Source organism: Dasypus novemcinctus, assembly GCF_030445035.2.
Source record: "Dasypus novemcinctus isolate mDasNov1 chromosome 11 unlocalized genomic scaffold, mDasNov1.1.hap2 SUPER_11_unloc_3, whole genome shotgun sequence".
Taxonomy (NCBI): Eukaryota; Metazoa; Chordata; class Mammalia; order Cingulata; family Dasypodidae; genus Dasypus; species Dasypus novemcinctus.
This window is the reverse complement of record NW_026688127.1, coordinates 599,040-618,696: the sequence shown is the minus strand read 5'-3', so window position 1 is coordinate 618,696 and position 19,657 is coordinate 599,040. Positions and strand designations below refer to the sequence as shown.

Below are 19,657 nucleotides of genomic sequence, written 5' to 3'. Positions count from 1 at the left end.
GTTCTTAATGGTATCTTGAATGTGAATCCTTTCCAGGTTTTCAATTTGCTCATGGATTGGAAGACTAAATAGCTTTAAGATGTCAATTCTACTCAAATTGATACACAGATTCAATGCAATCCTGATAAAAATTCCACCAACATTTTTTAAATTGAATACACAGGGAAGTGGCTATGGCTCAATCAGTTGGGCTCCCATCTACCATATGGGAGGCCCTGGGTTCATGTCCCAGGGCCTCTTTGTGAAAGGCAGGCTCACCCACCGCCCAGCCCACAGCACTGCTGAGAGGCAACTCAGCAAGGTGATGCAAAAAAAAAAAAGGGAGACAAGTGAAAAAAAAAAACCCACAAAAGAGAGCACAGCAAATGGACAGAGAGCAGACAGCAAGCAAGCAATGGAGAAGCAAACTATCATATACAATGGATGCCCAGAAAGATTTAGTATGGATTTCTCCTCAGAACTTGGAGGAGAGAAGACAGTGGTATGATATAATTAGGATATTAAAAGAGAAAAACTGCTAGCTGAGAATTCTTTATCAAGCAAAATTGGCCTTCAAATATGAAGGTGAGTTTAAAATACAAACAAGGGAAAACGGACTTGGCCCAGTGGTTAGGGCATCCGTCTACCACATGGGAGGTCCGCGGTTCAAACCCCGGGCCTCCTTGACTCGTGTGGAGCTGGCCCATGCGCAGTGCTGATGTGCACAAGCAGTGCCCTGCCACGCAGGGGTGTCCCCCATGTAGGGGAGCCCCACGTGCAAGGAGTGCACCCCATAAGGAGAGCTGGCTAGCACGAAAGAAAGTGCAGCCTGCCCAGGAATGGCGCTGCCCACACTTCCCGTGCCACTGATGACAACAGAAGCGGACAAAGAAACAAGACGCAGCAAATAGACACAGAGAACAGACAACCAGGGGAGGGGGGGAATTAAATAAATAATAAATAAATCTTTGAAAAAATAAATAAAATACAAACAAAACAGAAACTAAGAGAATTCATAAAAGTGATTCCATTTTGTAGGAAATATTAAAGGAAGCCTTACAACTGACAGAAAAAGACAGGAGACAGGGGCTTGGAAGAGATTATAGATGAAAGAATAGCAGAACAGATAACCAAAAGAGAGAAAATACAGACAGAAATAAGACATGACATATGAAAACCAAAGAGTAAAGTGATAGAAGTAAATAATGCATTTACCATAATATCATTGAATGTGAATGGATACAAACTGACAGAATGGATGAAAAAACATGAGCCATCCATGTGCTGCCTACAAGAGACTCACCTTAGATCCAGGATAAAAACTGCCTGAAAGTGAAATCTTTGAAAAAGATACTCCATGCTAACAGTAACCAAAAATGATCATGTCCTCTACACAAGTAATAGAAAAAACTTGCAAACTTTGATGAGTGATTCTGCAGTTCTTTGGGATTTGAGGTTCTTTGACAATAGAAAAGAAGCCACTGCCTCTTGTGGTTTAGAAAAGCCTGAGAGAAGAGAGAGAAGAGGCAGGAGGAGGAGGGGTAGGAGGAGGAACTGGAGGGAGGAGGGGAGAAATGGGACATAAAGAATGGCAGGGAAGGTTCATGTGGTCAGAATGATGTGGGCTATAAGTGGGAGGTTCTTTGTCTCTTCAGAGATAACCTAAACTATCTGTGACTTGTGGGTTTGGGATGATAAAAGATTGCAGTCCCATTGCAAGGACTCCAGTCCCAGGAAACAGTTTAACAATGCAAGGCCTATAAACTTTAAGTATTCAGGGGAAATACAAACCAAATATGCTAAAAGCTTACCTAGAATACCTAAGGTCCATGCTAAAAGCTTACCTAAGATGTGGAAGATATATATGCTAATTCAAGCCTATTGAGAACTGAAACAAAAGGACCATTTGGCCTTTCCTCTATATAAAAAGGACTCAAAAATCTCGTTCCGGGCTCGGGATTGAAACAGAAAGCTCCCAAGTCTGGCTGGCCATCAATAAACCATTTTTCCTTCTCAAAATCATTTCTGAGTCCTGGCCTCTCTATATACAAATAATTGAACCTCTCTCAAATTCTACAACAAGAGAGGACCCTGCAAAGGCACTAATAGAAGAGGGGGTGCTTGCTTCGGCAGCACATATACTAAAATTGGAACGATACAGAGAAGATTAGCATGGCCCCTGCGCAAGGATGACATGCAAATTCGTGAAGCGTTCCATATTTTTGTGCAATGGATGTGTCATGATGATGGGAGAGAGTGTTGCTGTGGGGGGAGTGGGGGGCGGGGGCGGTGGGGTTGAATGGGACCTCATATTTTTCATAATGTAATTTTAAAAAAAATAATAAATAAATAAATAAAAAAAAGAAGAGGGGAAGCTTAAGTGAGCTAGGAGAAAAACCCTCTGACCAGGTTCTGTACTAGAGCAGAAAAGAAAAATGCTTTAATTGGTTCTAGTAATGAAGACTAGCAAGAGACTTGCTCAATTGCAAAATTCCTTTTTCTTCCTAATTGACTCTTGAGTATGTGATGTGGGTTATGGATGGGAGGCTCTTTGTCTCTTCAGAGATAACCTAACCTATCTGCAGTCCTGCCCTTGGTGACCATGGCAATGACTCCAGTCCCAGGAAACAGTTTAACAATGCAAGGTCTATAAACTTTAAGTATTCAGGGGGAATGCAAACCAAATATGCTAAAAGCTTATCTAGAATGTCTGAAATCCATGCTAAAAACTTACTTAAGCTGTGGAAGATATATATGCTAATTCAAGCCTGAAATAAAAGGACCATTTAACCTTTCTTCTCTGTATAAAAGAAACTTAAAGTTTTCCAGGCCCGGGTTTGCAACAGGAAGTTCCCAAGTCCAGCCAGCCATCAATAAACAATTTTTCCTTCTCAAAATCATTCCTGAGTCCTGGCCTCTCTATACACAAATAATCAAACCTCTCTCAAATTCTACAACATATGTCTGTGTTGATAATACTTTTTTAACTTAATACCCCAGCTTTTAGCCATTTTTAGAACTAGAGAAACCTATTCCTTGAACAGGAACCAGTCAGGATTTTTGTGGCTCCTTTGCAATGTAGGCACACCTTGTCCTTTTGGATGGCATGGAACTCTACCATCAGCAGGTAACAACTCAGAACTGTGCAGGTGAGAGATATAGTAGAAAGAAAGTGTTCCTTTCAAGCACCAAAGAGCATTATAATTATGGCAGTTTCTTTTTCCTCCACTTTACATCTGTGTTTTTTTTGTCAGGTGAAATTAACATAACAAAATTAACAATTTTAACAGTACATTCTGTGGCATTTAGTATGTTCACTATGTTGTGCATCAAATTTATCTAGTTTCAGAACATTTTTATCCACTCCAAAGTAACTGTCATAGACCCAAAGGGAGCTACTCCATCTTCCCCACTCCCCTCAACCCCTCCCAGTCATTAATCATCTTTCTGTCTCTCTGTATTTGCATATTATGGTGAGGGTGGAGTATGGGAACCTCATATTTTTTAATGTAACTTTTTTATGATCAATGTAGCATTAAAAAAAGGGCAATTAAAATTTTTTAAAAATGTTTCCATTTATATGATAGTTTTTGACATTACAGGAATAATCTGGAGTGATTACACAAGTCCTAAAAGATGAATTACTGACAGTTTGCCCCAAGTATTGCTCTAAAATATTCCAAGTGTTGATTCACTTATAACCACAGCATTTCATAGGTCTTAATTTCCCTTGAAGATTTTCCACTTTAAAAATCCTGTGTATAGATGTGTCATGATGATGGGAACAAGTGTTGTTGGGGGGGGGAGGGGGGGTGGGGGGGTGGGGTTGAATGGGACCTCACATATATATTTTTAATGTAATATTATTACAAAGTCAATTAAAAAAATCCTGTGTATCTTGAGAAACTACAATTCTGCCCATTTTAACTATTTTTATAATCTTGGGTCCTAGAATCATGATCTGCTAGTTGAAAAGGAGCCAGTAACCATCTGTTTACAATGAGACTCCCCGCTCCCCCCCACCCAGCGCACCTCCTGCTGCCCTTTATTGCCTGCACCCAGAGCTAGTCTTTTGTGATGTAGAAGAATGTTTATCTCACAACAGGGGGGGCCAGCAGCTCTTCCTGGGAGGCGGCCCCATTCCTGGCCAGGGGGATCCAAGGGGCTGCCAGGCCTTAGCCAGGTCTCGGGGGTGGGGAGACGCTCGGCCCAGGAGATCACAGGTAGGGGCCCCGAAGGCGCATGGGACGGGAAAGCCGAGGGGCGCGAGGGCGCGCGGGTCCGCCTGGCAGGGGCGTGACCGGGCACTCAGCCCCGCCCCCTCAGGCCCCACCCCCTCAGGCCCACCCGGCACGCTGCACGGCGGAGGCCGTTTGAAGCTCCGGGTGTTCGTGGCCGTCGGACGCGCTGACCTGGTGCTCCTGCAGGGCCGAGGCCCCGCGCGCGGGGCTCCGCGTGTGCGGGCGTGTCTGGCCCACAACCCTCAGGCGGAGCGCGCGGCCCCTCCTCAGACGCCCGCCTGCGCCCGGCTCGGAGCCCGGTACTTGTGCGGACCCCACCTGGCGGGCGGGGAGCGCCCGCGGGTCTGTGGGCGCGGCGGGGCGCGGGGCTGCGGGGGCCGCCGGCGGCGTTGAAAAGCGGGCGAGCGGCCGTCCCCGCGCTGCGCTGTGGGAGTGCCCGGCCGCGCGGCTGCCGAAGCTCCTGCTCGCTGGACGGTTGTGCGCGGCTCCCTGGCTGGTCCTGCCCTCTCTGTGCGGTTTGGGGCCAGGAGGTTGGGGGCTGCCTTCGCCGGGCCCTGGGGCAGCAGGGGGCTTGGGGCCTGCTTCAGTCTTTGGCATTTTTCCAGACGCGGATAACTTGTTTATTCTGTGAAAGTTAATTGAATGAAATTACCTAGTTAGAGCTGCAGAGCTATTTACCTTGTACCACCTTCTCTTATCCAAGCCCCGGGTGATAGGCATTTGTATTTTTTTTCCAGTTTTGGCGGCCATGAACTTGCTGTGGGAATCATGGTACAGCAATTTATCTTGGATAGATATCTCGGAGTGGAACTAGCAGCAATGATGTAAGTTTATATTTTTAAGAAACTGACAAAATGTTTCCCAAAGTGGTAGCACCTTTTGGCATTCTCACTAGAAATGTATGAGGGCTCCAGGTTTTCCACATCTTCTTTAACAGTTGGTATTATCTTTCTTGATTTTAGCCATTTTACTATGTCTATATGATAAGTCATAGCAGGTTTTAATTTGTATTTCCCTAGTGATGAAAAGAATTGAATGTTTCTTTTCTGGTGAAAGTGTTATTTACATATTTTCCCAGTGTTAAGTGCTGTTTGTCAATTTTTTTAAAAAAATCATTTTTATTGGTACGTATCAAGGAAGCATACAGTTCATCCAAAGTGCACAGTCATTGGTATTTGGCAGCATCACATAGTTGTGCATTCATCACCTCTATCATTATTAGAGCATTTTCATTGCAATAATAATAAATAAGAAAATCCATCACTTCTCCATCTGTGCCTCCCCTACTCTTCACAACTCCCATATTTGAATATTCTTGCACAAATACTTTTTTCCCCTTTATAAATTGATTTATGTTTACATTTTATATAAATGAAATCATACAGTGTGTTATACAATATATTTAATTCATAGTAATGCTGTATTTACTGTATTCGTCTTTTGTGTCTGGTTTCACTCAACATAATGTCCTCCAGGTTCATCCACATTGTCAAATGTTTTATGACTCCGTTTCTTCTTACAGCTGCATTATATTCCATCATGGGAATATACCACTGTTTGTTTATCCATTCCTCAGTTGATGAACAACTGGGTTCTTTCCAGCTTTTGACAGTTGTGAGTAGCACTTCTATGAACATAGGTGTGCAGATGTCTGTTTGTATCACTGCTTTCAGTTCTGGGTGTAGACCCAATAGTGATATTGCTGGGTCACTGGCAAATCTGTATTCAACTTCTTTAGGAACTGCCCAACAGTCCTCCACAGTGGCTGTACCATTCTACATTCCCACCAATAGGGAATAAGTGTTCCTATCTCTCCACATCCTCTCCAATATTTGTAGTTCTCTGACTTAATAGTGTGGCCATTCTGATAGATGTGAAATGATATTTCTTAGTGATGATTGGCATTTCAGTAATTTTTACTCATGTTGGACATTTTTTCATGTGTTTTCTTGCCATTTGTATTTCTTCCTTGGACAAATGTCTATTCATGTCTTTTTCCCATTTTTTAATTGAGTCTTTTTATTATTGAGTGGTAACATTTCTTTATATATTATAGATATTAAACACTTATTGGACATACGATTTCCAAGCATTTCCTTATGCTGAGGCAGCTGCCTTTTCACCCTTTTGACAAAGTCCTGTGAGGTGCACACGTGTTTAATTTTGAGGAGGTCCCATTTATCTGTTTTTTCTTTTGTTTCATGTGCTTTGGTGTAATGTCCAAGAAGCCACCATGTAGCACAAGGTCCTTAAGATGTTTCCCTATATTTTTTTCAGGTAGTTTTATGATCCTTCCTTTTTATATTTAGGTCTCTGATCCATTTTGAGTTGATTCTTGTATAGGATGTAAGATAGGGGTCCTATTCCATTCTTTTGGTTATAGCTATCCAGTTCTCCCAGCACCATTTTTTGAAGAGACCTTTTTCCCATTAACATGGACTTGGTAGATGTGTCAAACACTAGTTGGCCATCGAGGGGAGGGTTTATTTCTGGACTCTAAATTCTATTACACTGATCAATGAGTCTTTCTGTATGCCAGCACCATGCTGTTTTTACCTCTGTAGCTTTGTAATATGTTTTAAGATATGGCAGTGAAATTCCCACCATGTTGCCCTTTCTTAGAATGCTTTTGGTTATTTAGGTGCACTTTCCCTTCCAAATGAATTTGGTAATTGCCTTTTCTTTTTTTTCTTTTTAAATATTTTTAAAGATTTATTTATTTATTTAATTCCCTCCCTCCCCCGGTTGTCTGTTCTCTGTGTCTGTTTGCGGAGTCTTGTTTCTTTGTCAGCTTCTGTAGTCGTCAGCGGCACGGGAAGTGTGGGCGGCACCATTCCTGGTCCAGCTGCACTTTCTTTTGCACTGGGCGGCTCTCCTTACATGGCGCACTCCTTGTGCGTGGGGCTCCCCTACTGTGCATGGGCCAGCTCCACACGGGTCAAGGAGGCGCGGGGTTTGAACCGCGGACCTCCCATGTGGTAGGTGGATGCCCTAACCACTGGGCCAAGTCCGTTTCCCTGCCTTTTCTATTTCTGTAGAGTAGGCTGTTGGAATTTTGACTGGTATTACATTGAGCCTATAAATCAGTTTAGGTTGGATTGACATCTTCACGATATTTAATCTTTCAGTACGTGAACACGGAATGTCATTCCATTTGTTTAGGTCATTTTAAATTTCTTTTACCACTGTTTTGTAGTTTTCTGCATATAGGTCCTGTACTTCTTTGATTAAGTTGACTCCTACCTATGTGAGTCTTTTTCTTGCTTATTGTAAATGGAATTTTTCCCTGATTTCTCCTCAGATTGTGCAGTACTAGTGTACAAAAAACACTGATTTTTGCATGTTGCTCTTGTATTCTGCCACTTTGCTGAACTCATTTATTAGCTCAGGTAGCTTCGTTGTAGACATTTCAGAATTTTCTAAATATAGGATGATGTCATCTGCTAATAGTGCGAGTTTTACTTCCTCTTTTCTTATTTGTATGCCTTTAATTTTTTTTTTTCTTCTCTAATTACTCTAGCTAGAACTTGCAGTACAATGTTGAATAACATTGATGATAGTGGGCATCCTTGTCTTGTTCCTGATCTTAGATGGAAAGCTTTCAACATTTCCCCACCAAGTACAATGTTGGCTGTGGGTTTTTCACATATGCCTTTTATCATATTGTGGCATTTTCCTTCTATTCATATCTTTTGAAGTGTTTTTTTATCAAGAAAGAATGCTGGATTTTGTCAAATGCCTTTTCTGTGTCTATTGTGATGATCATGTGTTTTTTTCCCTTCAAATTGTTAATGTGGTGTATTATGTTGATTGATTTTCTTATGTTGAGCTAGCCTTGCCTAGCAGGAATAAATCCCACTTGGTCACGATGTGTAAGTCTTTGATAATGATGCTGCATTCAATTTGTCAACATTTTGTTGAGAATTTTTGTATCTCTATTTCATTAGAGAGATTGGTCTGTAATTTTCTTTCCTTATAGTGTCTTTATCTGGCTTTGGTATTAGGGTGATGTTGGCTTCATAAAAAGAGTTGGGTAATTTTCCCTCCTCTTCATCATTTTGGAAGAATTTAAACTGAATTGGTGTTAATTCTTTTTGAAATACTTGGTAAAATTCATCTCTGAAGTCATCTGGTCCTGAACTTTTCTTTGTTGTGAGGTGTTTGATGATGGATTCAGTCTCTTTAAATGTGATTGGTTTGTTAAGTTCTTGAATTTCTTGTAGTGTCAGTGTAGGTTGTTTGTGCATTTCTAGGAATTTGCCCATTTCTAGGTTGTCTAGATTGTTGGCATACAATTTCTCAGAATATCATCTTTTGATTCTTTTTATTTCTGTGGGGTCAGTCATTACTTCCCTCCTTTCATTTCTGATTTTTTTTTTTTGCCTCCTTTTTCTCCTTTGTTAATCTTGCTAGCAATTTGTCAATTTTACTGATCTTCTCAAAGAACCAGCTTTTGGTTTTGATTTTCTCTTTGTTGTTGTTCTCAATTTCATTTATTTCTGCTCTAATCTTTATTATTTCTTTCCTTCTGCTTGCTTTGAGGATTGGTTTGCTGTTCTTTTTCTGATTTCTGTAGGTGTTCAGTTAAGTCTGAGTTTAGCTCTTCTTTTTTAATATAGGTGTTTAGCACCATAAATTTCCCTCTCAAGACTGACTTTGCTGTATCCCATAAGCTTTGGTAATTTGTGTTCTCATTTTCATTTATCTCAATACATTTCCTGATTTCACTTGGAATTTCTTTTTTGATCCACTGATCATTTAAGAGTATGTTGTTTAGAGTCCACACAGTTGTGAAGTTGCCTTTTTCTTGTCTATTATTGATTTCCAGTTTTATTCCATTATGATCTAGGAAGGTGCTTTGTATAATTTCAGTCTTTTCACATTTATTGAGACCTGCATTGTGCCCTGCATGTGGTGTATCCTGGTGAAGGATTCATCGGCATGTGTGAAGAATGTATAACCTGCTGCGTTTGGATGCAGCATTCTGTGTGTCTTTTAGGTCTAACTCATTTATTATTCTTTAAGTTCTCTTTTTCCTTGTTGATCTTCTGTCCAGTTGTTCTGTCTCATGATGTGAGTGGTGTATTAGAGTCTCCAGTGATTATTGTAGAGATGCCTGTTTCTCCCTTTGGTTTGGTCAGAGTTTGTCTTATGTATTTTGGGGCACCCTGGTTAGATGCATAAATATATCTTCCTGGAGGGTTGTCCTTTTTATTAATATGTAATGGCCTTCTCTGTCTCATAACTTCTTTTCATTTAAAGTTTGTTTTGTCCAATAATAGTATAGTGATCCCTGCTCTTTTTTGGTTTCTATTTGCATGGAGTATCTTTTTCCAACCTTTTACTTTCAGCCAGTTTGTATCCATGAGTCTAAGGTGGGTCTCTTGTAAGCAGCGTGTGGATGGCTCTTGTGTTTATTATCCATTCTGTCAATCTATATCTTTTGTTTGGTGCATTTAGTCCATTCACAATCAATGATACCACTGTAAATGCATTATTTCCAACATTTTATTTTTGGTTTTCATGTTGATATCATATTTTGGTCTTTTTACTCTTGGTTATCCTTTCTGCTATTCTTTTTCCTCTACTCTGCTCCAGGCCTCTCTCTTCTGTTTTTTTCTTTCAGGCTCTATGGCTTCCTTATTATTTCCTTCAATTTGGATTCTTTTTAAAAAACTCTCCTAGTTTCTGTTTGTGGATATTTTATACTCACCTACATATTTGGAGGACAGTTTTGCTGGGTGCAGAATTCTTGGCTGGCAATTTTTCTCTTTCAGTCTCCTAATTGCATCATACCACTGTCTTCTTACTGCAATGGTTTCTGATGATAAATCCGCACTATTACTGGGCATCCCTTGTATGTGATGATTTGCTTCCCTTATTGCTCTCAGAATTTTCTCTTTATCTTTGACATTTGACATTCTGAATAATATATGCTTTGGAGTATGTCTATTGGGGTTTATTCAGATTAGGATAAGGTGGGCTTTTTGGACATGCAGGGTCATTCCTTTTGTAAGCATTGGGAAATTTTAACTATTCCCTTAAATACTCTTTCTAATCCTTTTCCCTTCTCTTCTCCTTCTGGAACTCCCATGACATGTATGTTGTGTTTTCTCTTGTCATTCATCTCCCTGAGGCTCTGCTCAATTTTTTTCCCATTTTTTTTCCTCCCTCTGTTCTTTTCTCTCTTCAATTTCAGCTGTTTTCTGTCTTTGGTATCACTTATTCTTTCTTTTATCCTTTCAAGTCTGCTTGAAATTGTTGTAAACCTTTAATGTTGTTTTTTATTTCACCTATTGCATCTTTCATTCCCATGAGCTCTGTTGCTTTTCTCTTCCACATTTCAAGTTCTCTTAGTGCTTGCTGAACATCTTCTTGAATGACATTCATCTCTTCAACCATATTGTCTTTTAACTCATGAATTTAATTTTTAAAGTTGGTGTGCACCTTGTTAATTAGTTCTCTCAAATCCTGCATCTCTTCTGGGACTTTGATATATTCCTTTTCCTGGGCTATGCCTTCCATTTTCTTATTCTGGCTCATAAATTTTTGCTGATGTCTAGGCACCTGATTAGTATGTGGTTTACTCAGATGCTTAATTTCTTTGTCTTTTGTTGGGATTTAGTGGCAGGAGTCTGTTGCTCTTTGATTCTTGATTCAACCTGGATCATTAGGCTTGTCCTTGTTAGTTACTCAAAAGTGTGCTCTGCACCCAGTAATGTTTTGCAGACCTACTTCTCCTAGGGCCTTGGGAGGCAAGCTATAAAGGTCAGAAAATGCCTTATTTATTTTTAATTTTCTCATGTGTACTACCAAATTCTGCCAGCAGATGACACTCTTTGGCAGCCCTCAGTTCGATGCCTGTTTAATGTGTTTTTACTGTAACACAGCCTGGATCAATGTGAGAAGATCCTGCCTGGAGCCTATGAGCCTTGTAATTTGGACTTTCTTATAAAAAGTCTCTAGCCTTCTCTGGCAGCACCCTCCCATTTCCTGGGTAAGAAATAATTCTACTTCCTTCTGCATCTTCAACAATCAGTTCCTGTTCATCGAGGAGATTGAGAGGGTCAGATTTCTTTACTCCCTTGCAGCCTCCTAAGGCAAAAATGGCAAGGCCTCCCTGGCCTGGAAGGGCCCATGGGACACAACAGACCGAATTTTTGGGTCCAAAGCTGAGTCAGCCTTAGATTATGTCCCTCTCTCTCCTGTTTCCTGGGAAGGTACATCCTCAACAATCAATCCCGGCTATAAGAGAGGGAGATTGAGAATGTTGGATTTCTCCACTTATGTTTAGTAGCCCAAGGTAGACAACAGTGTGGTCCCAGTCAACCTGGAAAAGCTGGTGGGACACAGCAGACCAGAATTGTGGGTCAGAAGCTGTCAGCCTTAGGCTGTGTCCCTCTCTTTCACCTTTCCCAGGATGGTAGATCCCTGGATACCCCTTTGTAGTCAGCTCAGAGGCCTTTGTATCCTTTTTTAAATTTAATTTTTAAAGATACTTAGATTACATAAATTGTTACATTGAAAAATATAAGACATTCCCATATGTCCCACTCCCTATACCTCCCACTGTTCCCAACATTAACAACTGCTAGGATTAGTGTGCTATATTCATTACAATTGATGAACAGACTTTGAAGCATTGCAACTAAGCATGGATTATAGTTTACATTGTAGTTTACACTATCTTGCATTCAATTCTGTAGGTTATGGCAGAATATATAATGGCCTGAGTATTAATCAGTCAAAGGTGTACTGATGTAAAATGCCAGAAATTGGTTGTTTTTTTTTATAAAGGGTATTTATTTGGGGTAGGAGCTTACAGATACCAGATCATAAAGCATAAGTTACTTCCCGCACCAAAGTCTGTTTTCACATGTTGGAGCAAGAGGCTGCCTACTTCTGCGAGGGTTCAGGCTTCCTGGGTTTCCTCCCTTCTGCGGTCTTGCTTCTCTGTGAGTTCAGTGTTCCTTGCTTCCTAGGACTCCCACTTCAGCATCAAATTCCAACATAAAACTCCTACATTAAGAACCTTTAACTCTGTCCTTTGCCATGCCTTTTTTCCACCCACCAAAGGGTTGGGACTCAATGCCCTTCTGGCACAAGTGATTAACATAATTACCTAATCAAGTAAACCTATAAATCCAATATAATCTCATATGCCCAGAGGAAAAGATCAGTTTACAAACATAATCCAATACTTCTTTTTGGAATTCATCAATAATACCAGACTGCTACAGCCTGTATCTCTCATTGCAATGTCAGGTCTATTCCAAGTCCTGAAAATGCCCCCATATTATACCTCTTTTTCCCTCTCCATGACTTCAGCACCTCCAGTGGCCATTGTCTCCACATCGGTGATAGATTTTCCATTGATATAACCACAGTAAGTCTATAGTGGAATACCAGTAAGTCCACACTCCTGAGGATTCTGGATGGTGATGCCTACTCTACCAGAGAGGGGACTTTGATCCCCTTTGGCTGATAAATGGGACCTTCTTCCTTGCAGTTGTAGACTTTCTCAGTTCCTTGGTGTGGTGGTTGTCCATCCTCACCTCCTTGTTAGTTGACCTAGGTGAGTCCAATGAACTGGAGAGTAGGTGTTACAACTCCACTGATCTTCAGGGCCCAGCTGGCACAGGAACATTTCAGAGATTCAAGTCTTTTGGATGTACACCTACCAATTCCAGCATCAACTATAGTTTCAAATAAAAGAGAAGAGGCATGTGTAGAGAAGTCACATTTGAATCCAACTCTGTCACACTCAGGAGCACAAACTCCAAAGTAGGACCCAATGGTCAGGCTTCAATCTCCAGAGCTATCTGCCCTGACCATATAAGCTGGGTGTCTCTGGATCCCTCAGATGTCCCACTATTTGTGGTAGTATCTGCTTTGGCAGCCTATGAGATCCTGTGCAGACTTTTATAAGGATAACTCTCTGATGGCCTCCTGGCTTACTTTGAAGTCTGTTAGCCGTATAAACTCATGTATCTTTACCTTTTCCCCCTTTAGTTCTGTGTCTTTTTCCAGTTGCATCATCAGCTGGTGCTTGGTAGTAATCCCTCAGTGTCAGGGAGGCTCATTCCTGGGAGTCATGTCCCACATTGGGGGGGAAGGTAATGCATTTATATGCTGAGTTTGACTTAGGGAGAGGCCACATTTGAGTAACATGGAGGCTCTCAGGAAGTAACTCTTTGGTACCCTGCATCACTATGCTAACTTGCAAATTTAAGAGCAAAAAGTGCATAAGCATAGTCATCAATCTCAAGGGTATATCAGTGGACCATCCTTTTTCACTAGTCATTGCTCCTTGGAGGATTGTTGCTATGGCGTTAGAGAATGTGGCAGAGCTCCCAAGGATAGGAATTCAGTATTCTTTCAGTTGTTGTGTGAATCTCTACCCACTGTGGCAATGCCCCATGAACATTTGAACATATTTATATACCTTGTATATATCCCCACATGAACTTCCTTCCATGTATCTATCCCCCATCATGGACTCCCCACACCAATGATCCTCCCCTATCATAGCTGTAACCCTTCTGTGATCTAAAAGTTCTTCAAAGATGAAGCTAAGAATATTTTCAAATTTGCTTAATAGGAAAATGAATAACAAAAGACTTAAACATAAGAAAAAATACATGATAATTTAAGAAAACTAAAACTAAAATAAGGTTAAAAAGGGGTATTTAAAAAATGAAAAATAGTAAAAAAAATTGTTTTTTAAGTTTTGCCTTTCATCACTGTAATATATGTTGTACTGTATGTACAGTTGCATTTTCTTCCATTACTTCCCCAGTATTTTTTTTCATTTTGTCTTCAAATAAGTTTTAGGTCATAGTGAAGTCACATACAGAATAGAGGAGACTCTCATATACCCAACATCCTCCCCTTTTTCCCTTTCTTTGTTAATAATCTTTTTACATGTGAATGGTATATATGTTACAACTGATGTACAAGTATTAAAACATAGCTTCAAACTATGGTCAGTGGTTTCTATTATGGTTTACATTTTATACCATACACTTTTATAAATTTCTGATGAAATTTAACATGGCCTGTATCCATCTTTGCAAGATCATGCAGAATTCTTCCTTTGCCCCCTAAATACTCTTCTGTTGATCCCATTCTTCCTCTCTCTCCCCTCAGGACCCACTGTGACCACCAGGCTTCAATCCTTGAAGAACAAAATTTGTAGATATTTGTAACAGTGCTGCTGGCTTGACAGAGTAGTCTGTCCTCCCCTGTTAGGAACCACCCATACTCTCCAGAAACACCCTCCCCTGTGTTTGAGAACATATCAAGACTTCCCTGTATGGGAGCTTAATTCCTTTGCACTCATTATGTGGTTCTCCCTCCACTGATACAACACACTATGACAAAATCATCACTTGCACCTTCTTTAGAAGAGTGCCCCAGGTGTGCCCTCTCCCAAATGTATTTTCATCCAACACCCTAAACCAGTAGCCCTTCCTTGTCATATTGCCAAAACAATTTTCTCAGCATTATAGTTTCAACCACATACCTGCCAATCCCCAATGTTCACCTGCTACCTCCCCCCTCAACCCTTTCCCCATTTCCATAGACTGTCCAACCCATCCTCCCTACCCTAGACCCATCAAGCTTGCACCACCCAACTCAGTAGTATCCTTACACCCCTGTCATATCCCTTCACTGCACAACTACTCATACCTTATCATAGATTGCACCCCTGTGGGCATTGGCTTACAACCTTCTCCCTTTCTATTTCCTATAAACCTATCTTCCAGACTCTAGCTCCCTGTGTTGGCTCAATTAGCTTAATTCTTATCAAAGAGGTCATTCAATATTTGTCCTTCAATACCTGGCTTGCTTCATTTAACATAAGGCCCTTCAGATTCATTCATGTTATCCCATGTGTTGTACTGTATTCCTTCTTGCAGTTGGTAGTGTTCCATTGTATGTATCTACTGCATTTTGATTATCCATTCATCTCTTAATGGGCATTTGGGTTGATTCCAGTTTTGGCAATAGTGAATAATGGTGCTATGAACATTGTTGTGCATAATCGGTTTTTGTCCTTGTTTTCAGTTCTGGATATATACCCAGCAGTGGAATTGATGGGTCATATGGCAGAACTATAGTTAGTTTTTTGAGGAAACCCCAAACTGTCATCCACAATGGCTGGGCCATTCTACATTCCCACCAGCAGTGGATGAAGGTGTCCATTACTCCACATCCTCTCCAACACCTTAGTCCTCTGATTTTTTTAATGTCCACCAGTCTAATGGAAGTAAGATGGTATCTTGTTGTAGTTTTGATATGCATTTCCCTAATAATTGCTAGTGATGTTGAGCATGTTTTCATATGCTTTTTAGCCTTTTGTCTTCCTTCTTTGGAGAAGCGTCTGTTCAAATCACTTGTCCATTTTTAAAATGGGTTGTTTGTCTTTTTATTTTGAGATATTTCTTTATATATGCTGGATATTAGGCTCCTATCAGATATTTGGTGTTTCCAAATATTTTCTACCATTGCTGAGGCTGTCTTTTCACTTTCTTCACAAACTCTTTTCAGGTGCAAAAGGTTTTAATTTTGAGGAGGTCCCATTTATCTGTTTTTTTTTTTTTCTTTTGCTTCTCATGCTTTGGGTTTGAAGTTCATGAAGATATTTGCTATTACAAGGTCCTATAGAAGCTTCCCTACTTATCTTCCAAGGTCTTTATGGTCTTGGTTCTTATAATTAGATCTTTGATCCATCTTTAGTTTTCATATAAGGTGTGAGATGGTGTTCCTCTAATTCTTTGGTTATTTATGTCCAGTCTCCAAGCACCATTTATTGAAGAGGCCATTCTCTCCCAGCTGAGTGGAGTTGGTAGCCTTGTTGAACATCAAATGACTGTATATGCGATGATCTATATCAGAACTCTCAGTTCAGTTCCATTGGCTAGTATGTCTATTCTTGTGACAGTACCATGCAGTTTTGACCACTCTAGCTCTGTAGTATGCTTTAAAGTCAGGTAGTGTGATTGTTCCAATTTCATTTTACTTTTTCAATATGTCTTTGAATACTTGGGGACTCTTGCCCTTCCAAATAAGTTTCATAGTCTTTCCAAGTCATTAAAAAATGCTGTGTTGATTTTTATTGGGATTGCATTAAATTTGTAGATTAGTTTGGGTAGGATAGATATCTAATGATATTTAGTCTTCTTATCCATGAGCAGGGAATATTCTTCCATTTATTTAAGTCTTCTTTGATTTCCTATAACAGTGCTTTGTAGTTTTCTGTGTATAAGTCATATACTTTTTCAGTTAAACTGTTCCTAGGTATTTGTTTTTTTTAGTTTCTATTGTAAATGGTATTTTTTTCTTGATTTCCTCATCAGATTGCTCATTATTGGTATGCAAGAATGCTACTGATTTTTTTTTGCATTGTTCTTATATCCTGTGACTTTACTGAACTCATAAGTTCTAGAAGTTTTGTTTCTGAGGGCATTCTATGTATAGGATCATGTTGTCTGTAAATAAACTTGTACTTCTTCCTTTCCAATTTTGAGACTTTTTACATCTTTTTCTGGCTGCAGTGCTCATGCAAGCACTTCGAGCACAATGTTACACAGGAGCGGTGACAGTGGACATCCTTGTCTTGTGTCTGGTCTTAGAGCAAAAGCTCTTAGGATTTCACCATTTTATATGATTTAGCTGTTGGTTTTTCATATATACCTTATGTTATGTTGAGGAAGTTTCCTTCTATTCCTGTCTTTTGGAGTGTTTTAATCAGGAAAGGGTGTGTTTTGTCAAATGCTTTTACTGCATCTGTAGAGATTATCATGTGTTTCTATTCCTTTGATCTCTTTATGAGGTGTATTTTATTGATTGATTTTCTTATGTTTAACACTCTTTGCATACCCAGGATTCAATTCACTTAGTCATGGTGTGTAATTTGCTTGATGTGTTGTTGACTATGATTAGCAAGTATTTTGTTGAGGATTTTAGCATCTAGGTTCATTAGATTGGCCTGTAATTTTCCTTTCTTGTAGCATCTTTGGGTTTGGTTTTAGGTTAATGTTCACATCATAGAATGAGTTAAGCAATGTTCCTTCTACTTTGGTTTTTTGGAAGAGTTTGAGCAGGATTGGTGTTAGTTCTTGTGAAACAGGTCTGGGCTCTTGGTTCGGAGGTTTTTGTTGACTGTATCTGCTTACTTCTGATTGGTCTGTTGAGTTCATCTTTCTTCTTTCAGCAATGTAGGCTGCTTGTGTGTTTCTAGGAATTTGCCCATTCTAAATTATTCTTGTTGGCATACAGTTTATCTAAGTATCCTCTTATGATAAACTTGATTTCTGTGGGGTCAGTGGTGGTATCCCTTTCCTCATTCCTTATTTTTTGTATTTGCATCTTCTTCTTTTTTTCCTTGTTAGTGTAGCTAAGGGTTTATTAATTTTATTGATCTCCAAGAACCAGCTTTTGGTTTTATTTTTTTCTAGTCTTCTTATTTTAAATTTAATTTAGTTCTGCACTAATCTTTGTTATTTCCTTCTTTCTACTTCCTTTGGGGTTAGTTGTTCTTCTGGTTCCTCCAGATGTGCAGTTAAGTCTTTGATTTTAGCACTTTCTTCTTCTTTTTTTTTTAAAGATTTATTTATTTATTTAAATTCCCCCCCTCCCCTGGTTGTCTGTTCTTGGTGTCTATTTGCTGCGTCTTGTTTCTTTGTCCGCTTCTGTTGTTGTCAGCGGCAAGGGAAGTGTGGGCGGCACCATTCCTGGGCAGGCTGCACTTTCTTTTCACGCTGGGCTTTCCTCACGGGCGCACTCCTTGCGCGTGGGGCTCCCCCACGCGGGGGACACCCTTGCGTGGCACGGCACTCCTTGCGCGCATCAGCACTGTGCATGGCCAGTTCCACACGGGTCAAGGAGGCCCGGAGTTTGAACCGCGGACCTCCCATATGGTAGACGGACGCCCTAACCACTGGGCCAAAGTCCGTTTCCCCTTCTTCTTTTTTAATATCAGCATTTATAGCTGTGAGTTTTCCTCTCAGTACAGTTTTTGCTGCATCCCAGAGGTTATGCTATGTTGTTGTGTTGGTTTTTTATTCATTTCAAGGTAGTTACTGATTTCTTTGCAATTTTCTCCTTGACCCACTGTTTGTCTAAGAGTGTACTGTTTAACTTCCATATCTTTGTGCCTAATCTGCTTCTCAGCCCCTTGCTGATTTCCAGCTTCTGTCCATTTTAGTCACATAAATTACTTCGTGTGATTTCAGTCTTTCTGAATTCATTGAGAGGTGTTCTGTTCCCTAGCATGTGGTCTGTTCTTGAGAATGATCCATGTGCACTCAAGAATAATATATATCCCACCGTATTTGAGTGTAATGTTATGTATATGTCTATTAGGTCCAGATCCTCTAATGTATTATTCAGGGTCTTTGCTTCTTTATTGATTCTCATTGAGATGTTCTGCCTAATGGTGATATTGGTGTAATAAAGTCCCCCAGAGTAATTGTAGAGGCATGCATTTTCCCACTTAGTTTTTTTCCTTGTTTGCCTATGTATTTTGAGGTGCCCTGTTTCAGTGCATAAGTGTTCATGATTGTTCTTTTTTTTTTCTTAAAGATTTATTTATTTATTTTTATTTCTCTCCCCTTCCCCCCCCCCCCCCACGCCGGTTGTCTGTTCTCTGTGTCTATTTTGCTGCATCTTTTTTGTCCGCTTCTGTTGTTGTCAGTGACATGGGAATCTGTGTTTCTTTTTGTTGCCTCATCTTGTGTCAGCTCTCTATGTGTGCAGTGCATTCTTGGGCAGGCTGCACTTCCTTTCGCACTGGGTGGCTCTCCTTATGGGGTGCACTCCTTGCATGTGGGGCTCCCCTACGCAGGGGACACCTCTGTGTGTCACAGCACTCCTTGGCACATCAGCACTGCCTGTGGGCCAGCTCCACACAGGTCAAGGAAGCCCGGGGTTTGAACCATTCTTTTTCAAAAGAGATGAGCAGTACCCACTTCCATCAACACCATTTTCAAGATTAGTAAATCTACAAATTTTTAATCTGCTCAGTGAGTGAAAGGAAAACATGAGAATGATATTTCCCCAAGTAGAGAATATCAATAAAGGGCTAGAAAGTATAAATTTAGTGGAAATAGAAATTCTGGAGTTGAAAAGTAGAATGATATGAGAACTCTAGAGGTGGTCAACAACAGGTGTTTCCCTGACTAAAGAACTAAACAACTCCCTCAGCAGCCTGTAGTGTGCACCTTCCTATTTCAGTCCTTCCTCTCCCAGATCATGTGCACTCCAAGAGCAGTGAGACCTTCTAATTTTCTTATTAATTTTACTGGTCACTAGTGATGTTGAGTCAATTTTCAGACCCTTGCTCATGCTTAACTCACTGCAGATCCTGAGATTTAGGGTATAAAGAGTAGGGGACTTGGTCAATTATTGTGTTTTCAGAGACCTCTACTTCC

General features: G+C 40.3%; 1 long non-coding RNA gene and 1 other non-coding gene across 3 annotated transcripts in view; both read left to right on the top strand.

Annotated features, from left to right (window-relative positions):
* Positions 1 to 2,096: 2,096 nt before the first annotated feature.
* LOC131277392 (U6 spliceosomal RNA) lies at positions 2,097 to 2,203 on the top strand. The gene has a single exon (XR_009184568.1). It is a non-coding gene; the product is annotated as a U6 spliceosomal RNA (small nuclear RNA).
* A 1,925-nt stretch (positions 2,204 to 4,128) lies between these two features.
* LOC131277384 (uncharacterized) overlaps positions 4,129 to 19,657 on the top strand; it is an 83,961-nt gene continuing 68,432 nt past the window's right edge. For both annotated transcript variants that reach the window (XR_009184562.1, XR_009184563.1), the window contains exons 1-2: positions 4,129 to 4,202; positions 4,958 to 5,044. This is a non-coding gene — a long non-coding RNA (uncharacterized lncRNA). The remainder of the gene's footprint in view (positions 4,203 to 4,957; positions 5,045 to 19,657) is intronic.